The sequence below is a fragment of the Piliocolobus tephrosceles genome, chromosome 2 (assembly GCF_002776525.5).
Source record: "Piliocolobus tephrosceles isolate RC106 chromosome 2, ASM277652v3, whole genome shotgun sequence".
NCBI classification, from domain to species: Eukaryota; Metazoa; Chordata; class Mammalia; order Primates; family Cercopithecidae; genus Piliocolobus; species Piliocolobus tephrosceles.
Window position 1 is genome coordinate 57276986 of NC_045435.1, and position 16221 is coordinate 57293206.

Genomic DNA, 16221 nt, shown 5'->3' on the forward strand with positions numbered 1-16221 from the left:
TCACCAACTTAGCATAAAATGTGAGCAAGTAGTTATTTTATTTTCACTTCAGGGTTTTCAAGTCTCAAAAATCCAACTAGTACCTATGTTGGCACTCACCAAAAGATTCTGGGTACACAAATATTACCATCAACATGTGGCTAGTAAGTAGTTTTTGTGCCATTCCAAATGCCCACAGGAGTGATAGAAATGAATTAAAATAGTTTACTGAGCAACTCTTCTGTGTAAGGCACAGAGGGCAGTGGCAGGGGAGGTGGGGAAAGCTGTGGAGCATCCCAGATGCAGGGGGAGTTGTACACAAAGCGGTGGTATTCTGAGCCAGTTGTGAGCATTTCTTTCCAAATCTGAGTTCAGAGACATCACACTGGTAGCTTAAAATTGGTCATAAAAAGGAGGGCTTACCTTTTTGGAGAGCCAGTTGTTAAACATTTACAGGCATGCCACTAGTGTAAAGGTGCCAAGGCAGCAGACACCAATAGGGGACAAAATAGGAATGCTTTCATTTTGAATGGGATTTTGGCTATGCCACAGTAGCAATAGAAATCTAGACAGGAAGGTAGGATGGTTCCTAGATATGGAGGGCCTTTATGCTTCACTAAGGAGTTTTCTCTGATTTCTCATCCTTGTCAGAGACTTAGAAGAAAACAGATGGTACATTAAAGAGGGAATGAATAAAGAAAGGTTTTAAAAAGGGAACATTTATAAGATGTCTTACTCCATTCCTGTCAGTACAATAAAATACTTGAGACTGGGTAATTTATAAAGAATATAAATTTATTTTCTCACAGTTCTGGAGGCTGGGAAGTCCAAAATCAATGTACCAGGAGATGTGGTGTCTGGTGAGGCCTGCCCTCTACTTTGAAGATGCTGCCTTCTTTCTGTGTCTTCACATGGCAGAAGGGGGCAAAGACAAAACTGAAGCCGTGTCCTCACATGCTCACATGGCAGAGGAGATGGAAGGACAAAAGGAGACTGAAGAACTCCCTTCAATCTCTTTTATAAGAGCATTAGTCCACTCATGAGGGCAGAGCCCTCATTACTTCATCACTTCCAAAAGGCCCCACCTCTTAATACCATCACGTTGGGGTTTAAATTCCAATACACAAATTTTAGAGGGATGCATACATTCAAACAATAGCATAAGGGATGGGCAAGGTTAAAGTCAACTCAAAAAGGATGGGCAAGCAACCCTGAGCTACCACAGGATGCAGAACCCAACAAGAAGCAAGGGACCCATTTATGGGTACAGTCCATATACATCTGATTCCTGGGGTACAAAGCAAAGTGGAAAGGGGTACCAGGTGGAACTGGAGGGACATCAAGAATATCCAGCACAATACTATAGCCAGGGGGGACCATTTAATGCCTCTTTACAGGGGAACCATGGGATCCCTTCTATAATTCTGAAAGATGAGTCCACCAGCTGTATGTTAGACTGGAGAGGAGGCACACTACATAGGGGGAAACTGGTTAAGAAGTACTTTCAATAAGCTAAAGGAGAGGTGATAAGGGCTGGAACTGGGGTGGTGTTCACAGGAACAAAGAAGCAGCGCCATATGTAAAAGACACTAGGGAACTATAACTAGAGAGGCATCTATTGGATACTGCAGTTGACTAGATGTGCAGACAGGGGAGGGAAGAGTTAAAAATAATTTCAAGATTGAGCCTGAGTGATGTGATAATAGCAGTTCTCAAAACAAGATAAGGGCCAGCAATGACAGGAGCTCATTTTGGGAGTGGGGTGAGTTTCCATTTGAATGATTAGAAGAGGGTGGGAAAAGACAGGTTGGAGTACTTCTCCTCCTGGTTCCCTCCCTGCTGAGTTAATAGGCAGGGGTTTCATTCCTCTACAAAAGGAACATTCTCTCTCCTCTTGTACAGCCACAGTTCACTCTGCATCCCGGAAACCACTTCTTCCTCTTGCTGCTTCAGTGATGTTGTGATTTTCAGGGTGAAAATATGCAGCAGGCATTTGGAAACATAGAACTGGAGTTTGGAAGTGAAGCTATGGTTGGAGACAAATTTGGGAGTTTTTCTCATAATCTAGTAAGTAGAAGACTTAAGATCTCAAGAGACACACAGAGAAAAGCAGGTTAGGAATAAAAGGGTGCAGCGGAGTCCAAGATTTACTGCCATAAAGCATGCAATAAAGGATAACTCAGCATCTTGCTGAAAAATAACCAACTCTACCCCCACTATCTTTTTCTCATAAGTATTTGGTAATAGTGTCTAAATTTACTTATAAGTCAATACAAAGATGGAACTAAAACAAATTGTTACAAGGGCAAAATGCTAACTCAGTGTTGAAATGGTCTAATATTACCACCCATAATTAAGATCAGGCAGAAAAGTACATCTCTCCACTGAGGACAAATCAATAACAACTAAGTGTTATGGTCATTACAGCCCCAATGAAATTGCCATCTAAAGCTTGTGGAGGATCTTGTCCACTCACCATCAGTCACCTTTGTTCATGCGAACAGCAGCCAGATGTGGCTAAGTGCATTTTACACATACCAGCAATCACCTCTGTTCATGTAAACAGCAGCCAGATACGGCTAAGTGCATTTTACACAATGAGTTCATGAATGAGAATGATAGTGCATGCATGAAGCATTTGCATGCCAAGCAAGAGAAATGTTTCAGCTATCACCAAACTACTACAAAAAATCTACATCTGTGGGCAACACAGGTGATGTGTTGTCAATTAGCAAGTGTCTTAATCAGAGGTTCACTACAATGAAAGGAAAATGTAGAACAGGGAAGAAAAAGGCAATAAAGAGCAGAAAATGAAACAAGGTAAGCTAATTTACTAGACACTATGTGCCATGTTCACATGCATTATATCTTCCCATTCTCACAAACTTGTGGTGCTACATCTTTTTTTTTTTTTTTTTTTTTTTTTTTACAACCAAGATTCAGAGAAGTTAATCAACATGCTCAAAGCCACACAGAAATGGAGAAGAAACTTTCTTCCTGGTGTGCCCGACTTGGCATATGCCAGTCCACACATGTAAGACACTGGCACGCCACCCAACCTGCCAAGACTCAATAGAATTGCTCACACAATTTCCCTCTCCACCAATTCAACCCTTCTGTTATGGTGACATATCTCTTTGGTATAGGATGCAGTCTCTTCCTTTGCTGAACTTTGTATAAGTTCTGCCTTCTCTGAACTCCAAGTGCACTTTGGAAGTAGGCAGAAAAGAAGGTCCCCTTTTATTCTATTCTAAGCCTCACTGGTCTTCTCCCTGTTGATCAAGCATACCAAAGTCCTTCTCACCTCTGGGCTCTGGCTTACCAAGCTCTTCCCTCTCCATACCCTTTGCCTGGCTAACTCTCCCATGACCTTCAGATTTTGGCTTAAATAAACGTCACTTCTTTAGGGAGGTCTTTTCTTCGAAGGCTTTATGTTACATTCTCCTGACCTCATGTACTTCTTCACTGGACTTAACACAGCCATCATTTTACACTTACTTGTGTGATAATTGGATTATTGCTTTTATCTCACATCAGACAGCAAGTTCCACATGGGAAAGGAGCACACATCATCTGTTTTGCTCACCACTGTACTCCCAGCTCACAGAAGAAGATCTGCACACAAGTAGGGCTGTCGATATCCACCAAATGACTGCAGTGAATGTCATGTTCTAAGAACTGTACCAAGTGCTTTCCCATACATTCTCATAGCAGCCCTATGGGTAGACATTATTTCTCCTTTCTACAGATGAGTTTGGGGGCAATAAATTGAGTCTTTTAACCAATACTGAGCACAGCTATTACGTGACAGAGTTGAGATTCAAACCCGTCTGGTCTGAGCTCCTGTTTTTCTGCTTTGTTGCAGAATTCCTACAGATGATCACTTAATTATTTTGATTTGCTTCTATTCACTCTATCTCCCCAATGAGTCTGGAAACTCGTCTGGACAGAAATAACACCATGTACATTTTCTTCAACCCTCATATCACCTTTCTAATAGCACTTGATACTCAATATGCATTTAATGAATACTTTTTGATTAATAACACTTCCTTGGCAATAATATCACAAAAAGCATTCCCAAATGAGCTCAACTTTCTATAATAACCTCTCTAAAGCAGTAACATAGTAATATCTCTGAGTATAATACAGGTTTATGAACTACTCATTTTCTACCAAAATACAGATGAAATAACTTTGTAAAAATTACTTTAAAGAAGCAATATGGCAAAATGAAATAGACATATGATATGGAAATTCCTTTCCTCTTTCAATGACTGAATATTTGCTAAGTACATTTTCCACATGCCAAATGCTTTCATAGGTGTCAGGGACCTAAGACTCAGTCACAGTCTTTTCCCTTAAGGAGCTGCTTGGTGGTGGTGGTATTACAGGATGTAAATAAAGATAACACATGCTAGACTTGAGTGAGGACAAGGAGATGTGGGGAAATCAAGGACAGTGTGACTAACTCGGTCTGGAGGAAAACCAGAGTTAAGAGTATTGTTCCTACACATACTTCTTACTAGCTGTAAGATACTGGGAAGATCCTTGTCTCAGGTGTTTTTTTCCCACATCTTTAAAATGGGGTAATACATAACTCCCAGAGTTGGTATGTGTTCCTCTCAGCACACTTAGAAAACTCTGTTTATTGGCTTGCAAGGGTAGCCAGGTGACCAGCTGTGCGGTACTGGCTTTCCCCCAGAGCTAAGAGTATGGATATCTACAATTACCTGTAAATGTGGTCACAGCAATTGGGAAGCACTGATGATGAGGATTAAACAAGACAATGAATATGAAGTTCTCTACAAATAATTACTATTTCCATCTCACAAAGAATTCAAAGAAAATCAAGTTAATGGTATCCTCAACTCTTCCCTTCATGTGCAAGTGAAAATCAGCTAGCTGAAACATGGGAGGTACTAGGGAGGCCAACTCACAGCAACCGGCCTCTGTGGGTTCACCAGGGATCTCCCTAAGGGTCACACCTGATTTGGCTTGCCTGGTGACTGTCTCTCTCTTTTTTTCTTTCTTTTCTTTCTTTTAAGAGACAACGTCTTGCTTTGTCACTCCGGCTAGAGCGCAGTGGTGTGATCAGGGATCACTGCAGCCTGGACCTCCTGGGTTCAGGTGATCCTCCCGCCTCAGCCTCCCAAGTAACTGGGACTACAGGTGTGCACCACCATGCCCAGCATGCCTGGTGACTTTCTCTTGCTTCCAGAAAGATTTGTGGCTAAATTGCACTGTTCTAATCTGGTCCTAACCAGGAGCCTTGTGGTTTGGTCAAGTACAAGGTAATGTTTTATAATGACGATGATACTAAGAATTAACAATAACAATGGTAGCTGCATTGTCTATGGATCATTTACAAGACGCTCAGCATTGTTCTCAGAGTTTTACATGGCCCAACAACCTTAATATCACAATGGATGAAGACAGATGAAACTTTTGGGTTTGTTACAATGTCTTAAATTCACCTCTTCTTGGTGGAATGATATCTCTGAATCTAACCCATTCTCTTTATTTGGAAAATGTGATTCCATGAATTACCATTTAGGGGCATTATAATATTTTCAGACAGAAAAGAGAGAGTGGGATACAGAAGAGGATCTAGAAACAAACAAAAAAAGGCTCTAATGTATTCACCTGTTTGCCAGTTCTTTCAAGGCACATCAGCAGAATCCAGATTTCTCATGTCTGGACAAATATAAAGCAATCTAGGGGTCTACCACGAAAGGTGACAGCCATGTGAACTACTGACTTCATAAAATATCTAGTCTGAGTCTTCTTGTCCCTTAAAATCTCTCCGCTTGCCTCAGAATTAGCATCCTCAGAATGCAGACCTTGTAGCAGCAGAAATATCAGATGTGAACATAAATACTTCTACTCATTGCTACTGTATGCTAAGTATGTACCTTGGAACAGGAACTGTTCTAAGGACTTTATATGCATGTTCTCACTGAATGATTCCAACGATTCTAAAAGGCAGGCTCTATTATTATCCCATTTTGCAGATATAGATACTGAGGTTCCATGAAATCACTCTAGATCACAGAGCTGAGAAGCAGTTCTGAAACTAATTCTTCCCAAATCTAGGACATGCCTTGTTACCCACTCCTTCCCCTGCCTTAGGCTGCACATCCTGTAACACGATGGCAATGACTGACACATTGCTCTGATGCTTCACTTGCCTGTCAGAAGGACACCTTAAAGCAAAACAATCTTTAGAAGCGAATCTCAAGTAGTAGTTTTTAATACTGCTAGCAATTTGAAGCTCATAAAAATCATTCAGTACTCTTCATGGCCGGGCGTGGTGGCTCACGCCTGTAATCCTGGCACTTTGGGAGGCCGAGGCAGGTGGATATCTTGAGGTCAGGAGTTTGAGAGCAGTCTGGCTAACATGGTGAAACCCTGTCTCTACTAAAAATACAAAAATTAGCTGGGCATGGTGGCAGGCACCTGTGATCCCAGCTACTCAGGAGGCTGAGGCACAAGAATTGCTTGAACCCCGGAGGCAGAGGCTGCAGTGAGCCAAGATCGCGTCACTGCACTCCAGCCTGGGCGACAGAAACAAGGCTCCATCTTAAAGAAAAAAAAAAAAAAAAATCATTCAATACTATTCATTAGATTCAGCAATCTACTTATTTCTGCAAATATCGGCAGTAATTTTTTCAAAATTAATCACTTTACCTGTCTTTTCCCTGTGTAACAAAAGATGCTTTTCAATTTTTAGACACCTTCTAAATTTAGACAATGATGATATAACTTAATAGGCAGTGAGATGGTAATGGTTAGGAGAATGCAATCTGTATGCATTCTCATCCATTTAAAATGATTTAAAGAGGGTTTATAAATATGTTGTTAATAATAATTTTAAAAGATAATTCAATGATTGGTTACATAAAAATACCAAACTAGATTTCAAAATTAAAAGTAGTAAAAACAAAAAAGGTGATTTATTTTACATAGACTTTAATATGGAATCATGTAATTTTTTGAGTGGAATGGGCTGAGAGCTAACGTAGTCCAGTCCTCTTGTTTTATCGCTGCAATTAAGGAGGAAGAAACATAGCCAAGCACTTTAACAGTATAGGTGTCGAGTCAGAAAGACCCAAGTTCAACCCCTGCTTCTCCCCTGACCAGCTCTTCCCCTATCATTCACAAGTCACAGAGGCAGTTCTTGAAAATGCCCTGCCTGGGAAGCAGGAATGCCATAAACTGAGAATTCAAATAAAGGACTCTCCTCTAAAACAGATGTGTATCCATTCATTCATTCATCCACTTGACAAATATTTATTACATACACACTAGTTGTTTGACCTTGGGCAAGTTACATAGTTGCAGTCTGCCTTGGTTTCCTGAGCTATGAAGTGGGTGTCTACATTACAGAGTTGTTGCAAGGATTAAAGGAGTTAATGCACATAAGGTGTTGGTGGTGGGTCCCAACACGTTGGAAAGGCACAGTGTAGGATATCATTATTCTACTGCTACTACTATATGCTACATTAGGAAAAATGGTGGTCACTAAAGCATCTCATTTGCATAGAACTAATCTCTCGCTCCAGAGATCAATCCTGGTAGTGAAGCCATTTGAGAACTTGTTTACCGGGACTCCAATTTGACAGTGTGAATGAATGCATGAAGAGAAAAATATCCCACCAGCATTTGCCCACATATTTTGTGTTTTGCCTTCAGATGGCTTTGAAGTGACCTACGTTTTTCACATGGCCTTCCCGTGAGAAAGGATGTTTCTGAGTATGTGAGGAAGCTGGCTATGTCCCTGTAGAACACAGCAAAGCTAACTGGTCCTTTGGGGGTTAGGCCTTACATGTAGTCCTCACTGCACAGAACCACAATCAGTTGGAATAACAACCTGGAGAAAGCCAGTCATTGCTACTGCACTGTCCTTATGGTTCTCTGATGGTCCGAAGAGTTCACTTAGATTCCACATGTGTCCTGGAAACGCTCAGGATATGGCTGAAGTCCTACCTAACTCTCACTCCTGATCCTGGAAACCACAGAGAATGAAAAGAACCTTGAGTAGTCATGTGGCTTCTCAGTCTTACTTCTCATAGGAAACCTTACACTCATCAACCCAGAGAAACCAGAAATAAGACCTTGAGGGAACGTTCTCTCCAAAACTCGTTCTGATGTGCAAGTCTTACTAAACAAACAAGAAACAAACATAAACTTGTACAAAATCTGTCTTCCCTGCTCTATATGTGTGATATGTGTGCATATCTGTATACACTGGTCATTATTCTCTGAAAGTTAGAATGTTCCTATCAAAGAAAAAACAAAAATCAACAAAAAATCATAAAAAAAAAGTTCATTCGTCCCACATGTTCTGGGTTGTCCCATTTTCTATCTTGTTTTCTAACTCTAGCTGCACTCTCCTATGAATCTTCCTTCCCAGATTGTCACAAGTATTTTTTAAGTGGCTACGGTCAGCTTAAGCTAAGCCATTAGGGAGGGGGTGTGATTAATCCTTAGGTGGAGGGGAAACCCAGTTGAAGTTTCCCTTGCATGATACTTTTTAACTGATGCATCGCAGGTCCTTGCTTTTTTCGGTAACCCAAGAGCTAGCATGCTGAGTCACCGTCATCTTGTTACCGGTTAGGACTCCACAGTTTAGGAAGCAGCTACCATCTGAGTGGAAGACACTAGGTCTGAGAGAGGCAGGAGTCTCATGTCTCATCCCACCTCCAGTCTTCCCCTAGATGCGTGACCCCAGACAAATTCAACTTGTGCTAGGAAGAAGAGCCTCACAAGACCTCTTCTTTTATAGATGAACTTCGTTGAGTGACTTGTCCACAGTCACAATGAACCTTTCCATGACTCTGATCTCTCAGTTATTGGGGAAAAGGAGAAAGAACAATCACATGTGGTATCTCAGGATGTTACAGGTCAAATGAGATACATATTTAAGGATCTGGCAAAGTTTAAAGCTCTAAAATATGAGGCAGTGACAGCTTTGTCAACTCAGCTGCATCTTCTCTTCATGCAGCATGTGCTGTCCTATGTTTATTGCTATCGACTTTCTGTTTCCAGCCTCCTCTCCTGTTTACTCAAGACACAGTGAATTCTGACCAAGTCCTACAAGGAATTAACTCCATCTTCAGTTTAAAGTTCTCGACAAACTTAAGGAGTCTACCCTCTCTCAAGCAACCATCCAACCCACTTATGTTCAACGAGGCTAGATCGAAAATCGTCTCCCGCTGAGCACTTGTGTGGCAGGTAAAAGCCCGTTCTGTGAATTAACCAGTATGTTTCATAAAGCCTCTGCTGGCAGCCGACATCTGAATTAAGGCTGCTGCTTTTGTACTTCTGTAGCCTGCACTCTCACCATCATAGCACACTATGCTGCACTTGTCAGTCTCCTTTCTGTAACCCCGACTAGACTGAAGCTCACTGAGGGCAGAGGCAGGATCCCTGGCACTGCTGACATTTGGACCAGATAATTCTTCATTGTGGGGCTGTCCTGTGCTGTGCATTTTGTTGAGCAGCATCCCTGGCTTCTACCCATTAGATGCCAGTATACCACCCTCATTTCTACCCTCACTTGTGACAGCAGCTGACAAAAAAAGGTCTCCAAATATTGCCAAATGTCCCCTCAGAGGCAAAAATCACCCTCGGTTGAAATCCTCTGTGCAGAATGCCTTTTTCATGCAGAGCACTCAAGAAATACTTGTAGGAGAATGCATAGGTTAATGGAAACAAAATGCTCCAATGTACAAGCTGCAGAAAAAATCAAGCTAACTTATTTTAGTTTTATACAGCAGGTGCTCAACATATACTTGTGGGGTGAACAAATGTTTAATGATTGTAAATGGCTTCCTGTACCCCTGGTAAAATTTTTCCCCTCAGGTGGGCCCAGGTGAGGTGGTGAGCAACTGTCAATGCTAGGGAGAGAACAACAAAATCTCTTAGCTATGGAATTAGGGACCAGAAACATCACCTTGCAGAAAGGTAGGGGCTGTGCCCAGACCATTAGCTCTCCATATAATTCTAGCTCTTGGGACAGAAATCAAATTATTTGCACTGGTAATATTTAAATCATCTACCAGTGTTCCTGGATCCTTTAATGCACAACTCTGATAGGGCCGTGAAGCACCAGGAGGATTGCAGGACATCCAGAAGGTCAGACATTGAGTCATTAGTGTCACTGCTGGGAATTGAGCCTGCGCCTTCCTGATTCTCTGTACAGTACTTGATTACACTGATTATTATGGATGCAAATTAAGACTTATCACTATTGTGAAATAACAATGCAGGTTAATGATATTCTTTATTGCCATGCTAACATTTTTTTTCTAGAGGGGAAAATTATAGGCATGAAACCAATTAAGCCACATTTCTTTCTTTTAAAGCTTTTTTAGTTTTTCTAAAGGATGATTCTTTCTGTGGCTCACTGCTTAACAGTGCAAACTCATTTTTTGTTTCCTAGGTCTTACTGAGATAGATGCTAATATTGGTACTGCCCACTGTGCCCCTACAAATTGAAAATGACTAGGCTAATACATTATCTCACAAAGGGCAGTCATAAATAGGAAAAGCAAATATTTTGAAATGAATATTCAATGGACATTCTCCTGAAGAGGTTAGGCATTGCTGGAAATGCCTCCCTTGAAAATCTTTGTTTCCAAGATTGCCCTTTCCTGGACACCGCTGTAGGATGGCTCTCTTCCCTGGATTGAAATGGTGGCTCCAGAATACAGTGGCAGACTAATTTATGTGTTCCCCAAACTTAAATAGTTTTCCTTTACTCCGAGGTCTACAAAATATCTGCCACAGAAACCTTTCACATAGAAGGATGTCATGTCATATGTATATTGTTAATGTAACTATGGTAACCAAAAATGCCACCAGTGTGTCTGTTTCATACACAAATGAGGGGACAGCTGTGGAGTCCACATGTCTGCCAGTGGTATAATAGATGTGAGCTAGGACAGCCTGGGTTGGAAAATTACAACTCATTTATATTAATCAGAGCTTTCAAATAACACTCCAACCTCTGAGCAATAAAGAGTATAAATGGAAGGCAATAAGCCACTCTAAAAGCAGTTTTCACTCCACAGATTTTAAAACTAAGTGTCTTAAGCTGATACAGCAGCATCTTTAGAGAGTACTCTGAAGTCAGAGTGGACAGGACCTTGGGAATGTATTATTCCAAGTTCACCCTTAGCTTCTTTGCATCTCAGTTCATTAGATAAAACGGTTCCATATAAGTTAAATGTTTATGTTAATTGTGGTACTGGAGGTATGGCTCACATGAACCTTTTAGTAATCTCGCTGATTATGGCAGTTAGTCCTTCCAGCCTTATTCTCCCAACTTGATTATGTTATACATGACAAAATTGAAGGTTGGTATGGAGTTAAGCAACTGATCGAAGATCATCCAGCTATGACTGGATAATAGCTTGCTAACCAATCAATCAAGTGATAAAATTGTTAATAACTCCCGATATTTGCCTAGAGCTTTGAAAACATTCAAAAAGTAAAAAATGCAATAGTAGTAAAGCTTGCATATTGCTTCTTTTAAAAAACTGTAACATAAAATGGTATGTATTTTAATTATTGGATAATATGCTTAACAGTTCTACAGGGTGCCCATAAAGTCTGGAAACATTTATCTTTTTATCATGGATTATAATGCAATGTCAATAAACCATTTATCATGCATTTATCTATATTTGAAAACTTGGGAGGCTACATTCTGTAATAGATGTGTAAAGTAGGTGAATGCTAATATGCTAAAACAAGAAATTAAAAAGCAAACTTCACCTAAAAAGACTTGAGAACAAATGGATCCCTTGGTCACTAAAGTATTGAATTTTACAGATAGGGTTTAACTTTTATCTCTATTCTGTACTTTGAGCCAAAACAAGAGAATAAATGTTTTTCTGATTTCATCTATATAAGTTCATCCTGAATTAAATATTAATCAAAGCTCTATTCATGAGTTAAAGATACTTTCATTGTTCCCAGAAACATACGACTCTAAATGATCATATGATTCTAAAATGGAATTTGCTTTATCTCCAGATTGGCTTAACCCAAAATAGATGTTCAGCATAATTTTTAAAAATTAAATACAATATTTGAATAACCTGACATTAGTGCTGAAATGAATCATTCAGAGAACTATTATTTTGTAACTTAAAAATAAATTTTAAGTAAGCATTATGCAAGTCTTGTAAAAATGGCATCTGCATCCTATAATTTACCATATTTTATTTATGACTTATGGCCTACTTATGGTGGTATAAAAAGCCCACCATTCTGATTATTTATCATCATTATTTATATTCCACTGGCTTGGGAAGTAGCAATATAACTCTGTAGAGACCGATTTTCTTTAGTACCTAGTATATTCCCGTGAGTGTCACTGCTTTAGAATATGTGGTAATGGCTCTAGCAGTTTAGGTCAAGAAGGTGGCCTTAGCACAGACTAACTAGTGAGAGATCAGTGGTTGAGTTTTTCCTTGCTTTCCCAGAATTTCAGACATTAACCAGAGCTAGCTGAAGTTATTTTTTTAGAACCACAGTCTGCAGTTGGATCTGGTCTTGAGATCTTTTATTTAGCAGAATGATCCCTAATAATTAAACACTTTATTACTTTTATTTACCAAGGAATGAGTTCTAATCTTTCCTTTCATTAGACTTGCAGAATAAAGATTACACCGGCAGGTTAACTGCCAAAGATAAGGTTTCACAAATGTGAGCGTCGTTTTTAAGTTACCAGGTTTCAAAAATACCTTGATAACTTTACAACAAAATGGTTTATAGTCTAGAAATGTCAAGTTTAAGTTACCTTTCAACTCTATCAGGAAGACAGAATCCCAGGCGTGAAGAGCTAAATCAAGAGTTTATTATGATGATTTGTTACTTTCTGACTTCTATATAGCTCTAAGACAGAAAATGCAAACTTGGCTATAACATTTTCTTACTGAAAATGGATTCAATTCATTTTTCCCCTCCTGGGAAAACATCGCCTTATGTATAAAAGGCACTGAACCTGCAAAAATAACTTAAGGGAACATGTAAAATAGCAGACTAACATCTGTTGTCCACTCCTCCCCCCAAACACTGGGCCCTCCAAAACAATGTTGTCTTTTTATTCTGGTGGGGGGTGGGGGGTGTTGTATTTTAATGTCCCTTTCAGTGAATATATAGGATACAGGGGCAAATGCTGTTCCGTGAATAGGTTCTTTTTCCCTTCAACAGTGTTTGAGGTTGACAAAAGAAGAGGCCACTTGGGCTGGTTAGTCGTAGGTATTAATAAAATCGCCTGCCTCACGTGCGGCCCACACTGCCTGCCTTTTGTTCAGCTGTCGCACAATGCCAAGAGGTGAACAGTGCAGTGTGGTCACTCAGCTAATGTTAGACACAGCAGAAAGGCCCTTGCTCCACAGTCTATTGCACGACTGCCTCCCCATTCACTCTTCTGTGACCTGAAAACCATTAGGGTAACTAGGGATGGGACAGTTGCATCACCTCCAGTTCTACAAGTTTGGTGCCTTAAGAACGGAAATGACTTTGACCAGACAGTGGACATTCTCAGGAGATCTTCATGTCGGTCAACGACAACGATCTTCTACTATAATGAATAGCTCTGAAGATGAGTACCAAATTTGAGCAAGAGTCAAATTATTAAAAGAAAACTCGAAAAGTTGAGGGGTCAATTCAGAAATCACTTCAAGCCGCCGGAAGTGGGTTAAAGTTACTGTCTGCTTCACACAAACATTTTCCTAACTAGCACAGGATATCCAGCTGGAATACTGCACGAATATATACAGCCAGGTAAAGAGCAAGCAACACTTTGAGCTTTCAATACAATAGCACTTAAAGAATTTGTCTCTTGAATAAAGGTGTCAGCAAGCCATGGAATTTCCAAACAGAAAAACTCACACTGCGTCTTTATTCTATTTTCTTAAGGTCTATTGTTAACTGAAGACTCCTTGTCTTTTCAAATTCCTTCATGTGAATGGATGAGGCCAGACATCTGCCAGGATCCGCTCACATTTGCATGCAAATCAGAGACTTCGGGACACATATGGCCCTGGAGCCAATAACACTTTTACTCTAGATTTATACTGATTAAAGTGCCTTCCTGAACTTTCCACTCCTCCAGCGTAGCTTTTAAAAATGAAATACTGAGCCTATTCCACTAATATTATTTAGACTGTCATGGCAAAACAAAACAAAACATGTTGTCTTTTATCCTCCACGCAAAAGCCCAAGTCGGCAGTACCTGTTCCCTCAGCCTATTAGAATTCCACTTTTCCTTTACTAATTTAGGTTTGGGAATGAAAATACTTACGGTGGGATGGGATTTATACTCTTAGCCTTTGCCTGTGAGGTTCGAGTGCTTCACAACCTTTTGTACCTCGGAGGCCAGTCATTCCCTCACGGCCAGGCTCTGTTCTTGGCGTTGGGGCTACAGCGGTGAACACCGCAAGCAAGGTCCCTTCTCCTGGATCTGGCATCCGGGCCGCGCTTCCTGGTCCGCGTTTCCGCGCGGGCTCCCCTGGAACCGTCCCGGGACGAGCGGCCCTCCCGCTGCTGGACTTTTCCCCCCAACCCCAGCCTGCCAGGCAGAGACTCCCTGGGCGGGAGGCGGGCGCCGCGGGAGGCGGGGAAGCGCCTAGTCGGCGGCTGCCCACACCCCTCTCCACGCAGCACAAAGGACACTCGCTGGCAAACTTTCCTCGCTTCAGACCCCGGCCGAGCCGGGAACTCAGCGCCGACTCTGTTCCTGGCGGGGATGAGGCTTCCCTAACATTTTAGGCTCTCTGGCAAGCGTTCTTAGGGTGCCACTTCTTCTGGGCCCAAGGCTCACAGGCTGAGGTCTGTCCCTGCGTGGACCGCCGAGAGTTGGGTACATTCTTCCCAAAGCTCTGACTTCAATACTTTCAACGCCTTGTCAATTATGCCTCTTGCCCCTTTCTCTTACCAAGGCCACCGCCAAGACACCCTTTTTCTTTTCTCTTCCCATAACCCGTCACCTTCCTTTCCCTCCTCTTGGCCCTCTTTCCAACTCCCTGAGCCCCCTTTCCGCGCTGTTCTCCAGCTACAGCTGCCTTCCCCAGTTCACATCCCGGCAGCCCTCCTCCCTCCCAGTCCCCGGGCACCACCCTCCCCTGGTCGGCCCCTGAAATCCATCGGGCTTGGCTCCAGTCACTGCCTTTTGCCTATTTCTATCTGGCCTGCCTTCCCAACTAGCGCTCTCCCACACCTTTGTTTTTTGGTAAGGAGGACAGAGGGAAACGGGGCACTATATTCCCGTTTCCCGACTTCGTCATTTTCCCCAGCTCCATGAGCCGCGCCCCCTCGTCCCCCTTAGGCCCGCGATCTTACCCCGAGGTTCCCCACACCCTGCATAGTCTCCCACGCCACCAAGTTTGCCTCGACTTCCCCACGGTGCCTCCCACACCTCGCGGCGCGGCCGGCCAGGGCACTTACCCCGAGGCCCAGCGGGTGGGGGTGTTGGGGTGCGCACGGACCTGGCACCCGCCGCAGCAGCAGCAGGAGGAGGAGAAAGACGAGGAGGAGGACCGGCTGAGCGGCGCCTCCTTCCCAACCCGCAGCGCGCACTGGCTCCTCGGGGGACCCCCGGCAGAGCACCAAGACTGGAGACGAGGCGGCGACACAAGCAACAGCTGCTGCACGGGACTGGGCTCAATTGGCTCTTGGAGGCCAGGGCCGGGGGAGGCAGGATTGGGAAGGAGGGTCGGAGAAGTGGGGTGCAGAGGGCGGGGCAGCGAGCTGCCAGGTCCTGAGGAAGGCGCCCCAGGCGCCTAGGGATGCCGCCGCGCCGTGGCCGCCGCCCGATCTGACGCCGCCGGCCCCTCTCCCTGCCCGGCGGGCGCTTGCAGCCGCGGGCGCACGGGCCTCGCCTAGTTCCGCCGCTCGCTGCCTGCGCCTTCGGTGCGCCCCGCTTTGTGCTCCCCGCAGCCGGCGTGCACCTGGTGTAAGCAAAGGCGGTCAGCTGATGGGCCGCGCGCGGATTGGCTGCTCCGCCGTCTCCTCCCCTCCCGCCCGACCCCCTTCCCGGCCTCCACCTCCCGCCCCCGCCCCCGCCCTCGGCTCAGCCCCGTGCTGGGCACCATCTGTAGACCGCCCAACAAAGGCGCAGCGCGGCGGGCCTCGGGTGGCCGGGACGCGCTGCGCCGCCGCGGTCTCCGCTGCAGGGAACAGCCGGCCGCCGCTTTTTGTCTAGGGGACAGCAGGCTGCGGTTG

General features: G+C 43.3%; 1 protein-coding gene across 1 annotated transcript in view; it reads right to left on the reverse strand.

The window, feature by feature from the left end:
- LRRN1 (leucine rich repeat neuronal 1) overlaps positions 1-15952 on the reverse strand; it is a 48198-nt gene extending 32246 nt beyond the window's left edge. The window contains exon 1 of the mRNA XM_023218586.3: positions 15445-15952. The gene's annotated coding sequence lies outside the window, so the exon portion shown is untranslated. The remainder of the gene's footprint in view (positions 1-15444) is intronic.
- Positions 15953-16221: the final 269 nt, after the last annotated feature.